Below are 13,661 nucleotides of genomic sequence, written 5' to 3'. Positions count from 1 at the left end.
CACTGCAGTGCATAACATGTGGTTAGTAGTTGACTCAAAGAGAGAGAAAGACAATACTTCAACAGTTTTGAACAAATTAATTTCTTCCAAAATTAAGGAGAAGCAAGAGAGAGAGCTAGCTATATTTTTGACTTTCACTTTTACTTACTTAGCTAGCGTCGAATGCAGTTAGCTAGTTTAGCCTACTCAAACTCCCAGTTCAAACAGAGGGATGCTATGTTAGCTAGCTGACTATGGCTATCCAACACTGGAACTCTTCCAAGTCAAGGTAAGCCTTTGGTGTAACTGCTTGCTGCTGACTGTACACTAGTAGCTATGTTGATTATGACGTGACATCGTCATACCTGAAATTATCCAATAGAAACTCTCGTTTGCAACTGTTGGGCGAATGATTACACCCTAGATCAACTAGATGCAGGCAAGAGTGTGTAAGGCGGTATAGAATGTGTCAATTGATACTTTTGTATTTGATTATGAAATGTAGGACCCCTGTAGGTATTAAAAAAAAGGATTATACATTGATTTTGGCCCGACTGCTATGAGCCCATAGAAACGCATTGAATAACATATTCATATGTGGCAAAACAGATAGTCAAACAATATATCAACAGGAAGTTTGTTTTGATGTGTCTGTCCTAAACTGGGAGGTATAAGAAAGATCTTATTGATTTTTTAAACTATATTTAACCCCTTTTTTTGGCCACTAAACTACTTCCATATACACAGAGAATACCTATCAAGACTCAGGATATTACCCAGATGCAGACACAGGAAGCGGATAGTTTGATTCTCAGAATATTTATTATAACAAAGGACGAGGCAAAGGGCAGGTCGAGGGCAGGCAGAGGTTCGTAATCCAAGGCAGAGTCAATCAGGGACAGAACGGCAGGCAGACTCAGGGTCAGGACAGACAGAAAGGTCAAAACCGGGAAGACTAGAAAACAAAACTTGAAAACAGGAGAAAAACGCTGGTAAGACCTGACATAACAAGATGAACTGGCAACAGACAAACAGAAAATGCAGGTATAAATACACAGGGGATAATGGGGAAAATAGGAGACCCCTAGTGGGGGGTGGAGACAAGCACAGGGCAGGTGAAACAGATCAGGGTGTGACAATAGCAAACATTAGGAACACCTTCCTAATATTGAGTTGCACCCCTTTTTGCCATCAGAACAGCCTCAATTCGTTGGGGCATGGACTCTACAAGGTGTCAACAGCTTTCCACAGAGATGCTGGCCCATGTTGACCCCAATGCTTCCAACAGTTATGTCAAGTTGGTTGGATGTCCTTCATGCGGTGGACCCTTCTTGATATACACTGGAAATTGTTGAGCGTGAAAAAACCCAGCACCGTTGCACTTGTTGACACAAACCGGTGCACCTGGCACCTGTTACCATACCCCATTCAAAGGTACTTAAAGCTTTTGTCTTGCCCATTCACCCTCTGAATGACACAAATACACCATCCATGTCATGTTCTAGACCTCAGCTGAATCTGGTAATGAATGGTGTGGCTGTTGAAGAAGTTGAGGAGACTAAATTACATGGTGTTACCTTAGATTGTGTATTTTTACTATTTTCTACATTGTCGAATAATAGTGAAGACATCAAAATATACCACATCAGTCACCGGCTTCATCAACAAGTGCATCAATGATGTCGTCCCCACAGTGACCGTACGTACATATCCCAACCAGAAGCCATGGATTACAGGCAACATCCGCACTGAGCTAAAGGCTAGAACTGCTGGTTTCAAGGAGGGACATTAATCCGGACGCTTATAAGAAATCCTGCTATGCCCTCAAATGAATCATCAAACAGGCAAAGTGTCAATACAGGACTAAGATTGAATCCTACTACACCGGCTCTGATGCTCGTCGGATGTGGCAGGGCTTACAAACTATTACAATGGGAAACCCAGCCGCGAGCTACCTAGTGACGCGAGCCTACCAGACGAGCTAAATGCATTCTATGCTCGCTTTGAGGCAAGCAACACTGAAGCATGCATGATAGCACTAGCTGTTCCAGACAACTGTGTGATCACGCTCTCCATAGCCGATATGAGTAAGACCTTTAAACAAGTCAACATTCACAAGGCCGCGGGGCCAGACATATTACCAGGACCTGTATTCAGAGCATGCGCGGAACAACTGGCAAGTGTCTTCACTGACATTTTCAACCTCTCCCTGACCGAGGCTGTAATACCAACATGTTTCAAGTAAACCACCATAGTCCCTGCGCCCAAGAACACCAAGGTAACCTGCCTAAATGACTACCGCCCCGTAGCACTCACGTCTGTAGCCACCTGGAAGAAACAAACACCTATGTGAGAATGCTGTTCATTGACTACAGCTCAGCGTTCAACACCATAGTGCCCCCAAAGCTCATCACTAAGCTAAAGACCCTGGGACTAAACACCTCTCTCTGCAACTGGATCCTGGACTTCCTGACGGGCCGCCCTCAGGTGGTAAGGGTAAGCAACAACACATCTGCCATGCTGATCCTCGACTTCAAGGATCATTCAAGCTCGACTTCAAGCACGACTTCAACACCATCATTAAGTTTGCCAACGACACAACGGTGGTAGGCATGATCACCAACAACGATGAGACAGCCTATAGGGAGGAGGTCAAAGACCAGGCAGTGTGGTGCCAGTACAACAACCTCACCTCTGTGAGCAACACAAAAGAGCTGATTGTGGAGTCGAGGAAAGAATGCCTGAGCATGCCCCCATTCACACAGACGGAGCTGTAGTGGAGCGGGTCGAGAGCTTCAAGTTCCTTGGTGTCCACATCACCAACAAACTATCATGGTCCAAACACACCAAGACAGTTGTGAAAAGAGAGCACGACAATGCCTATTCCCCCTCAGAAAACTGAAAATATTTGGCATTGGTTCCCAGATGCTCAAAAAGTTATACAGCTGCACCATCGAGAGCATCCTGACTGGTCGCCGGGAATGGTGACTGCTCGGCATCTGACCATAAAGGCACTACAGAGGCTAGTGCGTACGGCCCAGTATATCAGTGGGGCCAAGCATCCTGCCATCCAGAATCTCTATACCAGGCGGTGTCAGAGGAAGGCCCTAAAAATTGTAAAAGACTCCAGCCACTCAAGTCAAAGGCTGTTCTCTCTGTTACTGCATGGCAAGTGGTACCGGAGTGGCAAGTCTAGGTCCAAAAGGCTCCTTAACAGCTTCTACCACCAAGCCATAAGACTGCTGAACAATTCATCAAATGGCCAACCAGACTATTTGCATTGACCCACTTTTTTTTTTACACTGCTGCTACTCAGTGTTTATTATCTATGCACTTTACCCCTACCTACCCCTACCTACCTACATGTACATATTACCTCAATTAGCTCAACTAACCCCCGCACATTGACTCAGCGTGGTACCGGTACCCCCTGTATATAGTTTCTTTACTAAATATTTTTTTAACAATTATTTTCTTAAAGCTGCATTGTTGGTTAAGGGCTTGTAAGAAAGCATTTCAATTTGTCAGAGCTAATGGTGGGAGGCTTCGGCGACTCAGACCACATAACGGGTGGCGGAAAGACTTGGGAAGGCTCGGGCTCTGACTCTTGCTTAGTGGGGAAAAATGGTTGAAAATGTATATGGCTAAATGAGCAACATTGGTTGAGAATGCACCAAAGCTGTCAGAAAATTGTCCGGCTGCGGGGACTGTGCAGGGGGATTAACACTCCTGGAGGTGTATAATAATAAACGCACACATGTTTAGGTGAGGTGCTGGCTAGTGGAGTAGAACACTTGAACAAGAAAAGGAGAGCTGTACCCTCTAGGAGCTCAAATGCAATAATTTTATAACCAACGTTTCGACAGCCAAGTTGTCTTCATCAGGGTATAATAACAAACACTGCGGGTCACTAGTTTATATAGTTTGAAAGGACATACACAGGTGTCTGTAATCATGGCTGGCTGTGGCTTGATTTCATTGGTTGATTAAGAGATATAAATGGAACATATAAAAAAGCATGAATGGATAACATAATATCATAGATCCAATTTGGCTAGATACAGTGCATTCACTTTTTCCACATTTTGTTACGTTACAGCCTTATTCTAAAATGGATTCAATTAATTTTTCCTCATCAATCCACACACAATACCCCATGATGACAAAACTAAAACAGTTTAGACATTTTTGCAAATGTATTAAAAATTAAAAACTGAAATACCTTATTTATATAAGTATTCAGACCCTTTGCTATGAGACTCGAAATTAAGCTCAGGTGCATCCTGTTTCCATTGATCGTTCTTGAGATGTTACAACTTGACTGGAGTCCACTTGTGGTAAATTCAATTGATTGGACATGATTTAGAAAGGCACACACCTGTCTATATAAGGTACCACAGTTGACAGTGCATGTCAGAGCAAAAACCAAGCCATGAGGTCAAAGGAATTGTCCGTAGAGCGCCGAGACAGGATTGTGTTGAAGAACAGATCTGGGGAAGGGTACCAACATTTTTGGGCAGCATTGAAGGTCCCCAAGAACACAGTGTTCTCTATTCATTCTTAAATGGAAGAAGTTTGGAACAACCAATACACTTCCTAGAACCGGCCGCCAGCCAAACTGAGAAATCGGGGTAGAAGATGTCAGAGCAAAAACCAAGCCATGAGGTCGAAGGAATTGTCCGTAGAGCTCCGAGACAGGATTGTGTCGATGCACAGATCTGGGGAAGGTAGCTTTGAAGGTTCCCTTCAATGCATTTCTGTAGCATTGAAGGTTCCCAAGAACACAGTGGGTAAATGCAAGAAGTTTGGAACCACCAAGACTCTTCCTAGAGCTGGCCGTCTGGCCAAACTGACCAATCGGGGGAGAAGGGCAGTTCTTGGTCAGGGAGGTGACCAAGAACCCGATGTTCCTCTGTAGAGATGGGAGAACTTTCCAGAAGGACTACCATCTCTGCAGCACTCCACCAATCAGGCCTTTGTGGTAGAGCGGCCCGACGGAAGCCACTCCTCAGTTAAAGGCACATGACAGCCCGCTTGGAGTTTGCCAAAAGGCACCTAAAGGACTCTCAGACCATGAGAAACAAGATTCTCTGGTCTGATGAAACCAAGATTGAACTATTTGGCCTGACTGCCAAGCGTCACATCTGGAGGAAACCAGGCACCGCTCATCACCTGGCCCATACCATCCCTACGGTGAAGAATGGTAGTGGCAGCATCATGTTGTGGGGATGTTTTTCAGCGGCAGGGACTGGCAGACTAGTCAGGCTCAAGGGAAAGATGAAGGGAGCAAAGTACAGAGAGATCCTTGATTAAAACCTGCTCCAGAGCGCTCAGGACCTCAGACTGGGTCGAAGGTTTACTTTCCAACAAGACAACTACCTTAAGCACACAGCCAAGACAATGCAGGAGTGGCTTCGGGACAAGTCTCTGAATGTCCTCGAGTGGCCCAACCAGAGCCCAGACTTGAACCCAATCAAACATCTCTGGAGAGACCTGAAAATAGCTGTGCAGCGATGCTCCCCATCCAACCTGACAGAGCTTGAGAGGATCTGCAGAGAAGAATGGGGGAAACTCCCCAAATACAGGTGTGCCAAGCTTGTAGCATCATACCCAAGAAGACTCAAGGCTGTAATCGCTGCCAACAAAGTACTGAGTAAAGGCTCTGAATACTTTTTTATTTGTTATACATTTACAAAAATGTCTAAAAACCTGTTTTTGCTTTAACATTATGGGGTATTGTGTGTAGATTGATGAGGGGGAAATAAAAAAAAAATATATATTTTAGAATTAAGCTGTAACGTAACGAATGCACTGTCAGCCTACAAACATGATTTACAATGGATAGCAAAAACACAATAATCACAAGAATGGCTTCAGATATAACTCTTCGTTTAGACCGAAGGGAGCAAGGGTCATTAAATTAAAGAGGCAGGCGGACTCTCGTTTAGACCGACGGGAGCAAGGATCTTTCATTTAAAGACCCTTTCTTCCTTCAGTCTCAACATAGATTTTGATCTAAAGCCATTCTTGGGATTATTGTGTTTTGCTATTCATTGTAAATAATGTCTGTAGGCCTTATGTTATCGATTCATGCTTTTTTATATGTAATATTTATATCTCTAAATCAACCAATGAAATCAAGCTACAGCCAGCCATGATTACAGACACCTGTGTGTGTCCTTTCAAACTATACTGAACAAAAATACAAACGCAACATGTAAAGGTTGGTCCCATGTTTTATGAGCTGAATTAAAATATCTGCAAAATTTTCCATACGCACAAAAGGCTTATTTCTCTCAAATTTTGTGCACATATTTGTTAGCATCCCTGTTAGTGAACATTTCCCCTTTGCCAAGATAATCCATCCACCTGACAGGTGTGGCATATCAAGAAGCTGATTAAACAGCATAATCATTACAAAGGTGCACCTTGTGCTGGGGACAATAAAAGGCCACTCTAAAATGTGCAGTTTTGTCACACAACACAATGCCACAGATGTCTAAAGTTTTGAGGGAGCGTGCAATTGGCATGCTGACTGCAGGAATGTCCACCAGAGCTGTTGCCAAAGAAATGAATGTTCATTTCCTAACCATAGCCGTCTCCAACGTCGTTTTATAGAATTTGGCAGTATGTCCAACCAGCCTCACAACCGCAGACCACGTGTAACCACGCCAGCCCAGGACCTCCACGTCTGATTTCTTCACCTGTGGGATTGTCTGAGACCAGCCACCCGGACAGCTGAGGGCGCCCCTGCTCAGTCATTCGAAATCCATAGATTAGGGCCTGATGAATTGATTCCAGTTGACTGATTTCCTTATACGAACTGTCACTCAGTAAAATCGTTGAAATTGCTGTTCTTAAAAAAAAAAAAATCTTATACACTGATGAAGACAGCTTGGCTGTCGAAACGTTGGTTATAAAATGATTGCATCTGAGCTAGAGTGGCTCTCCATTTTCATTTTCAAGGATGAACTCTACTACCTGTATTTACACGTGGCACAGGCACTGTTTCATCCTTTGCCTAATGATTGTGTCTGAAGCCGGGCTTGCAACTCGGGCTATACTCACCTTAAGGTGATAGTTCTCCTGTATATTATGAGTACAGCTACATGATGTTACAGTACTTCGCTTTTCCGGTTTGGAGGAGGTCCTGCAAATCCATGTCCAGATAAGCGGAAGTGTGACGGAATGTAACAGCCTTAAATAGCCGCCTGTCCCTTTTAATAGCCGGGCGTCAGCACACATTTCAGCAAATAAACGCCTCTCTCAAATAAACGCCGGGTGTAATTTAAATGTTTACGAGGTTACCATGGACACATCTTTGATATTCCCACGGTCGTGTGCAATAAAAGTATGAATATTTGTTATTGCGTCATCGTTGGTAGCCAGGGCGCCACCAAAAAGAAAACACGACATCAAATTCAAGCTAGCAGGGAACAAATTCAGAGAGCAGAATTTGGTCGAGGCAACCGCCAGGTATTTTGGGTCCAAACGAGTGAGAGAATGGCGAAGTCAAAAAGTCAATGTTTGTCTGAGGTGGATCAGAAGAGGGCGAGACTGCAAGGTGGGGGGAGGAGAAAGGGAAGTTGAATGCACGCACTGGAACAATCGAAAACACAAAACAAAAAGAACATCAAGATACTGAAAACATGTTCTATTTCGGCATCTTTACAGGTCGACTCAAGGGCTTAATGGGCAGGTTTGGCTTTGACCTGAAGACAATACACTCATTTATCACTCAAAAAAAGTGTTATGAGTGAGTGCACCACAAACATCTTTCCAGGGTGTTGATGCATTCTCTTCCCAATCCAGTTCCACCTCAAAAAGCACAAGGAAGAGGATTTCGACACCCATCATCTCAGATTGCTCTGAAATCGTTTCTGTAATTTGTAACAGATACGATTAGCATTCCTGAAACATTATTTTGTTGAAATATAATTTGATCTCTGAGAAATGAAGGTAATGGATCGCACCCAAATTGGCCATTTTAATTTATAGGATTCAGATAATATTCAATAAATATAGTACTTAACATCTAATTTGGACCTAACTTCTTCCTACCAATGACTAAGACATGAGCACCCCCCACACCCATGCCAATTCCACCCCAGTCAACCAATCACACTTATTTATGAAGCCCTTTTTACATCAGCAGATTAGCCAAAAACCCCAAACAGAAAGCACTGCAGATGTAGAAGCACAGTGGCTAGGGAAAACTCCCTAGAAAGGCAGGAACCTAGGATATAATCCCACCCACTTTGCTAAAGCACAGCCCCAACACTACTAAAGGGAAATCAACAGACCACCAACTTACTACGCTGAGACAAGGCTGAGTATAGCCCACGAAGATCTCCTCCACCGCACAAGCCCGAGGGGGAGCAAAACCGGACAGGAAGATCAAATTAGTGGCTCAACCCACTCAAGTCGACCATAGCGGGAAAAACCCTGGCACGACATGACGCATCCCTCCTAGGGACGGCATGGGAGAGTATTAGTAAGCCCCCGTATTTGGGCTCCGAATGGCGCAGCGGTCTAAGGCACTGCATCTCAGTGCAAGAGGTGTCACTACAGTCCCTGGTTCAATTCCAGGCTGTAACACATCCGGCTGTGATTGGGAGTCCCATAGGGGGGCACACAATTGGCCCAGGGTCGTACGGGTTTGGCCGCGGTAGGCAGTCATTGTAAATAAGAATTTGTTCTTAACTGACTTGCATAGTTAAATAATGGTAAATAAAATAATAGGTCAGAGGCAGAGAATCCCAGTGAAGAGAGGGGAGCCGGCCAGGCAGAGACAGAAAGGGCGGTTCGTCATTCCAGTGACTACACTCAATCATAGGACTTACTGAAGAGATGAGTCTTCAATAAAGACAAAGGTTGAGACTGAGTCTGCGTCTCTCACATGGATAGGCAGACCATTCCATAAAAATTGGGCTCAATAGGAGAAAGCCACAACTCCAGCTACTTAGAAATTCTCGGGACAATAAGGAGCCCTGCGTCTTAGTGTACTTGTAAGTATGTACGGCACGACCAAATCGGAGAGGTAGAAGCAAGTCCATGTAATGCTTTGTAGGTTAGCAGTAAAACCTTGAAATCAGACCTAGCCTTAACAGGAAGCTAATTAAGGGTAGCCAGTAGAGAGGCTATCACTGGAGTAATATGATCACATTTTGGGGTTCTAGTCAGGATTCTAGCAACCATATTTAGCACTGACTGAAGTTTATTTAGTGCTTTATCCGGGTAGCCGGAGAATAGAGCATTGCAATAGTCTAATCTAGAAGTGACAAAAGCATTGAAGTTTCTGTTTTTTTCAATGTTAAGAAGATGGATAAAAGCTGCCCTTGAAATATTCTTGATATGTTCGTCAAAAGAGAGATAAGGGTCCAGAGTAACGCTGAGGTCCTTCACAGTTTAATTTGAGACGACTGTACAACCATCAAGATTAGTTGTCAGATCAAACAGCAGATCTCTTAGTTTCTTGGGACCTAGAACTAGCAACTCTGTTTGGTCCGAGTTAAAAGTAAAACATTTGCCGCCATCCACTTCCTTATGTCTGAAACACGGCCTTCCAGGGTAGGCAATTTTGGGGCTTCACCATGTTTCATCGAAATGTACAGCTGTGTGTAGTCCGCATACTGTAGCAGTAAAAGTTGACATTGTGTTTCCGAATGACATCACCAAGAGGTAGAATATATAGTGAAAACAATAGTGTTCCTAAACGGAACCTTGACGAACACCAAAACTCACTATTGATTTGTCAGAGGACAAGCCACCACAGGGACAAACTGATATCTTTCCGAGAGATAAGATCTAATCCAGGCAAGAACTTGTCCGTGTAGACCAATTAGGGTTTCCAATCTCTCCAAAAGAATGTGGGGATCGATGGTGTCAAAAGCGGCACTAAGGTCTACGAGCACGAGGACAGATGCCATTGAAAAGTAATTGACTACCTTCACAAGTGCAGTCTCAGTACTACGATGGGGAGCGTTTCATATATCTTATTTGTCTTCAGGGCGGCAGTGAGTTACTGCGCAACAGCTTTTTCAAAAAAATTTGAGAGGAAAGGGAGTTTCTATATAGGCCGATAGTTTTGACATTTTCTGAGTCAAGGTTTGGCTTTTTCAGGAGAGGCTTTATTACTGCCACTTTTAGATTCAAAGAAGACCATCCTCACTTGAGGAATACTGCTTTCTAGTTAGCTTCGCGACAGTATCAAAAATAAATTTTGGCATGTTTTTATTCTCCTCATTCAGGTTGGAAAAGTAGGCTGATCGAGCAGCAATGAGGGCTCCTTCGATATTGCACGGTACTGTCTTTCCAATAACCAGTATACAGTATCAGTTCTCTATGTTTGAAAAGTACTATGAAGCTGTGGCTTGGAGTATTGCTTCTCCATCCCATAAAACTCCATCGCTTACTAGGCATCAATTAGCTAACACAATTGATTTGTTTATTGGGAAGTTTAACTAATGAGTTAGACACTCATCATACAACTTTGTTAGGTAGGTCATTTGGTTTCCATTTCCAACAAATGTTTCTTCTTCAGACTTTCTGGTCTTGGAACTGGTCTAGGAACTCCTGTGTTCACCAGAAACGACTTCTGGTAAACTATTTGCCACTAGTGGCAATAAATATTGTTGCCACAGGTATGCCACAGATTAAAATCGTTTTTTTTCCAGAAAAAAAAACTCTTGCGAACTGTTTGCTACTAGTGGCAATACATATTATTGTTGCTGCAGATTCACCACTAGTGGCAAACATTTGCAAACCTCTGGCAAATTTTTTTGGCACACTATTTAGTTTGCAGCAAATTTGCCACAACGTTAAGGGAAGTTTGCAGCAACACATTCATTTTTGTAAGGGAAATACACCAAGAAAAGACATTGACAGCTCTTGTCTTTGGTAAATGTTTCGTGTCTTTATCCATTATTAAAAGAGATGCGAATACAAAAGTGATTGTAAAAGGGTTATTGATGTAGGGGCTGTTATTTTTTGTACCATAAGTCTTGGACATATGGCAATGCATTCTGTTACATCATTAGAATTACAGCTGCACACAATTCCACTGATCAAGGCTGCAATAGTGCCTTTCATTCACACAATCTGACAAGCTTTCAAACGAACATTGATTGAATATAGCATATTTAATTAATGAACTGAGCATGTGAAAGCGACCAAGGACTTTGAATGAAGAAAGGAAAAATTGCCCTTTTGTCCATTGACCATTTTCCTTTGAATGTTTCCTTTTTTAATTGAAATAAAAGGTTTGATGTATAAGTACAGAATTCTAAAGCCTGTCTCACAAAGGCAATGTTTCAACATTTTATTTTATTTCTGTGATTTGCGTTTAGCATTTTAGTATCTCCAAGGTTGACCGTTTGGTATTTTAATTACTAGTGTTCCTGAACTGAACTTTCTTAACAACTTTTACAGTGGCTTATTGTAGGCCATTCTATCAAAGCTGAGGATGATTGCTACTGCTTAGTCATGGGGACACTTTTTACGCGTGTCACAGCCAAGCGTGCCGCAGTCACCCGGGTCAAAATCCGTGAGAAAAAAAGGCAGACAAAATAATTTCATTTCTGTGGCATTTGTTTTTGTAATTGAATTAAGTAAAATATTTATCCCCAGGCGAGTGAGGCATCCTGGTCTGTGCTGTGATGTGAGACAACAACAAAAAGGACTTGGACCTGACTGAATCGATGAACTGATAGCTGTTTATTGTACCGCCACATCTAGGTGTAACAAAAACAACCAATGAGACAACGCTCTTGGAGAGAGCCTCTCCAAGAGCGTGTTACCATGACCAAACCTTCTACTATAATGACCTCATCAGACGCAAGCTACCTTTTGATGATTCATCGGGAAGAGAGAGCCTCTCCAAGATGTTTGAAGAGCCTGCCTTTGTGATAATGATTTATAATTATCTTGGTGTGAAGCAAAATTGGCGAGAGGAAAAAACAATAGATTTTATAATGTACATTAAAAATCTTTTTTTTTTTAAATAAAAACGTTAATTGTGCCTTGAGGGTTCATCTTAAGGAGAGTCTTTCGTTATAAGATCACCCAAGAGCAGAGTATGTGATTATGTCACAGTTCCTCTGTAACCATAAAAGAATAAAGGTAAATTCAGTCTTTGTAATTAGCATTCGTTTATGAGTGTGTCAATCTTTCTCTCTGGCATTGGGCCATATGAACCAGTGTTAGACAAGAGCAGAACTCATGTCTGCCTTCCTTTTTGGATTTGATTCACTTGAAGATAGTGGATTTGTACTCAAGTGGTGTATTAGAAATCTCATCACATTTCCAAGTGAGGCACCAGGTAAATGCACAAACAGGATTCCTCACACTGGTGGAATGAACATCCCTCTTGATCCACTGTGTCAAACCTGTTGTCAACTAAAAATATTTTCCAAGTTAACATCCATGGCAGTAACATTCTCTTTTAAACAAATTAATTGACATAAATGAATATACTTTATACTATTTAGAGTCTGTAAACAATGTCAGGTGATCTATTGAGCCAATTCTGAAATTAAGCATCATTATGTGAGAAAAACAAAACATGCATATAAAGGTGCATCAACAGCATCAGAAAAGTACAACGCCTTAGGGCCCTCGTGTCAAAATATCCTGCCGTTTTGCTTAACACTTCATGGCTCTTTCTGCCTTGCAGTAAAGTTAGTCATACAAAAGAAAATCAGACCTGCAGGTTTTTTCTCAAGTGGGGGGAGTTCGGACTGGAAATGTCACTCTCGGTCGCGTTCATTAGGGCAAGCAACGGAAAATACTTAAAAAAAGAATGTGCAAAAGAAAACAGAAATAGCCATTTCTTATTGGGAGGCCCGGTGGTCCCCACCTTTCAGTCTATTTACTTCCGTTTTGGTGCCTAATGAACACAACCCAGCTCTGTCAAACGCTAGCTCCTCTAGAACTCTCCCCTAACTGTGTAGTCAGCACAGGAGAGTCCATTGTAGACGCAGAGCAATACATTAAGGTATCAATCACATCAAACACATGGAACCGACGTTTGACTCTGTTCCATTAATTCCATTCCAGCCATTACAATGAGCCTGTCCTTCTATAACTCCTCCAACCAGCCTCCTCTGATACACACACACATACAGTACACACACATACACACATGAACACACACATGCACAACTGATCCTTTCTATTTATCTGGTGTATGACAAACTGTACATCCTATAAAAACATTGAAAAGAAAGGGAAATATGAATTATTACGACTTATTTAACGAGATTAAGATGGCAATGGCACAAGTATGACTTCAAGCAGGCTCATCTCCTGGGAGCCACTTACACAGACACATGCACACACACAGAGCAGCGTGACAAACTTCCCGGCGCCCCTCATATGGTACAGTCAATTTGGGAATTACAATAAGATTTATTGAGTGGGTGGCTGGCTGGGAATGGCTGGGACTGTGTACACACCACAACGTAGTGAGAATGTGTGGCGTTCCCAAACACACACCGACACACACACACCGACACACACACACGACACTCACCACCCCCACCACCCATCCCCACATCACACAGCACCCACACACACACACACACACACACACACAACACACACACACACACCACACCACACACACACACACACACACACACACACACACACACACACACACACACACACACCAACACCAACAT

Source organism: Salvelinus sp. IW2-2015, linkage group LG4q.1:29 (genome assembly GCF_002910315.2).
Source record: "Salvelinus sp. IW2-2015 linkage group LG4q.1:29, ASM291031v2, whole genome shotgun sequence".
In the NCBI taxonomy this organism is placed as follows: Eukaryota; Metazoa; Chordata; class Actinopteri; order Salmoniformes; family Salmonidae; genus Salvelinus; species Salvelinus sp. IW2-2015.
This window is presented reverse-complemented; position numbering follows the sequence as displayed.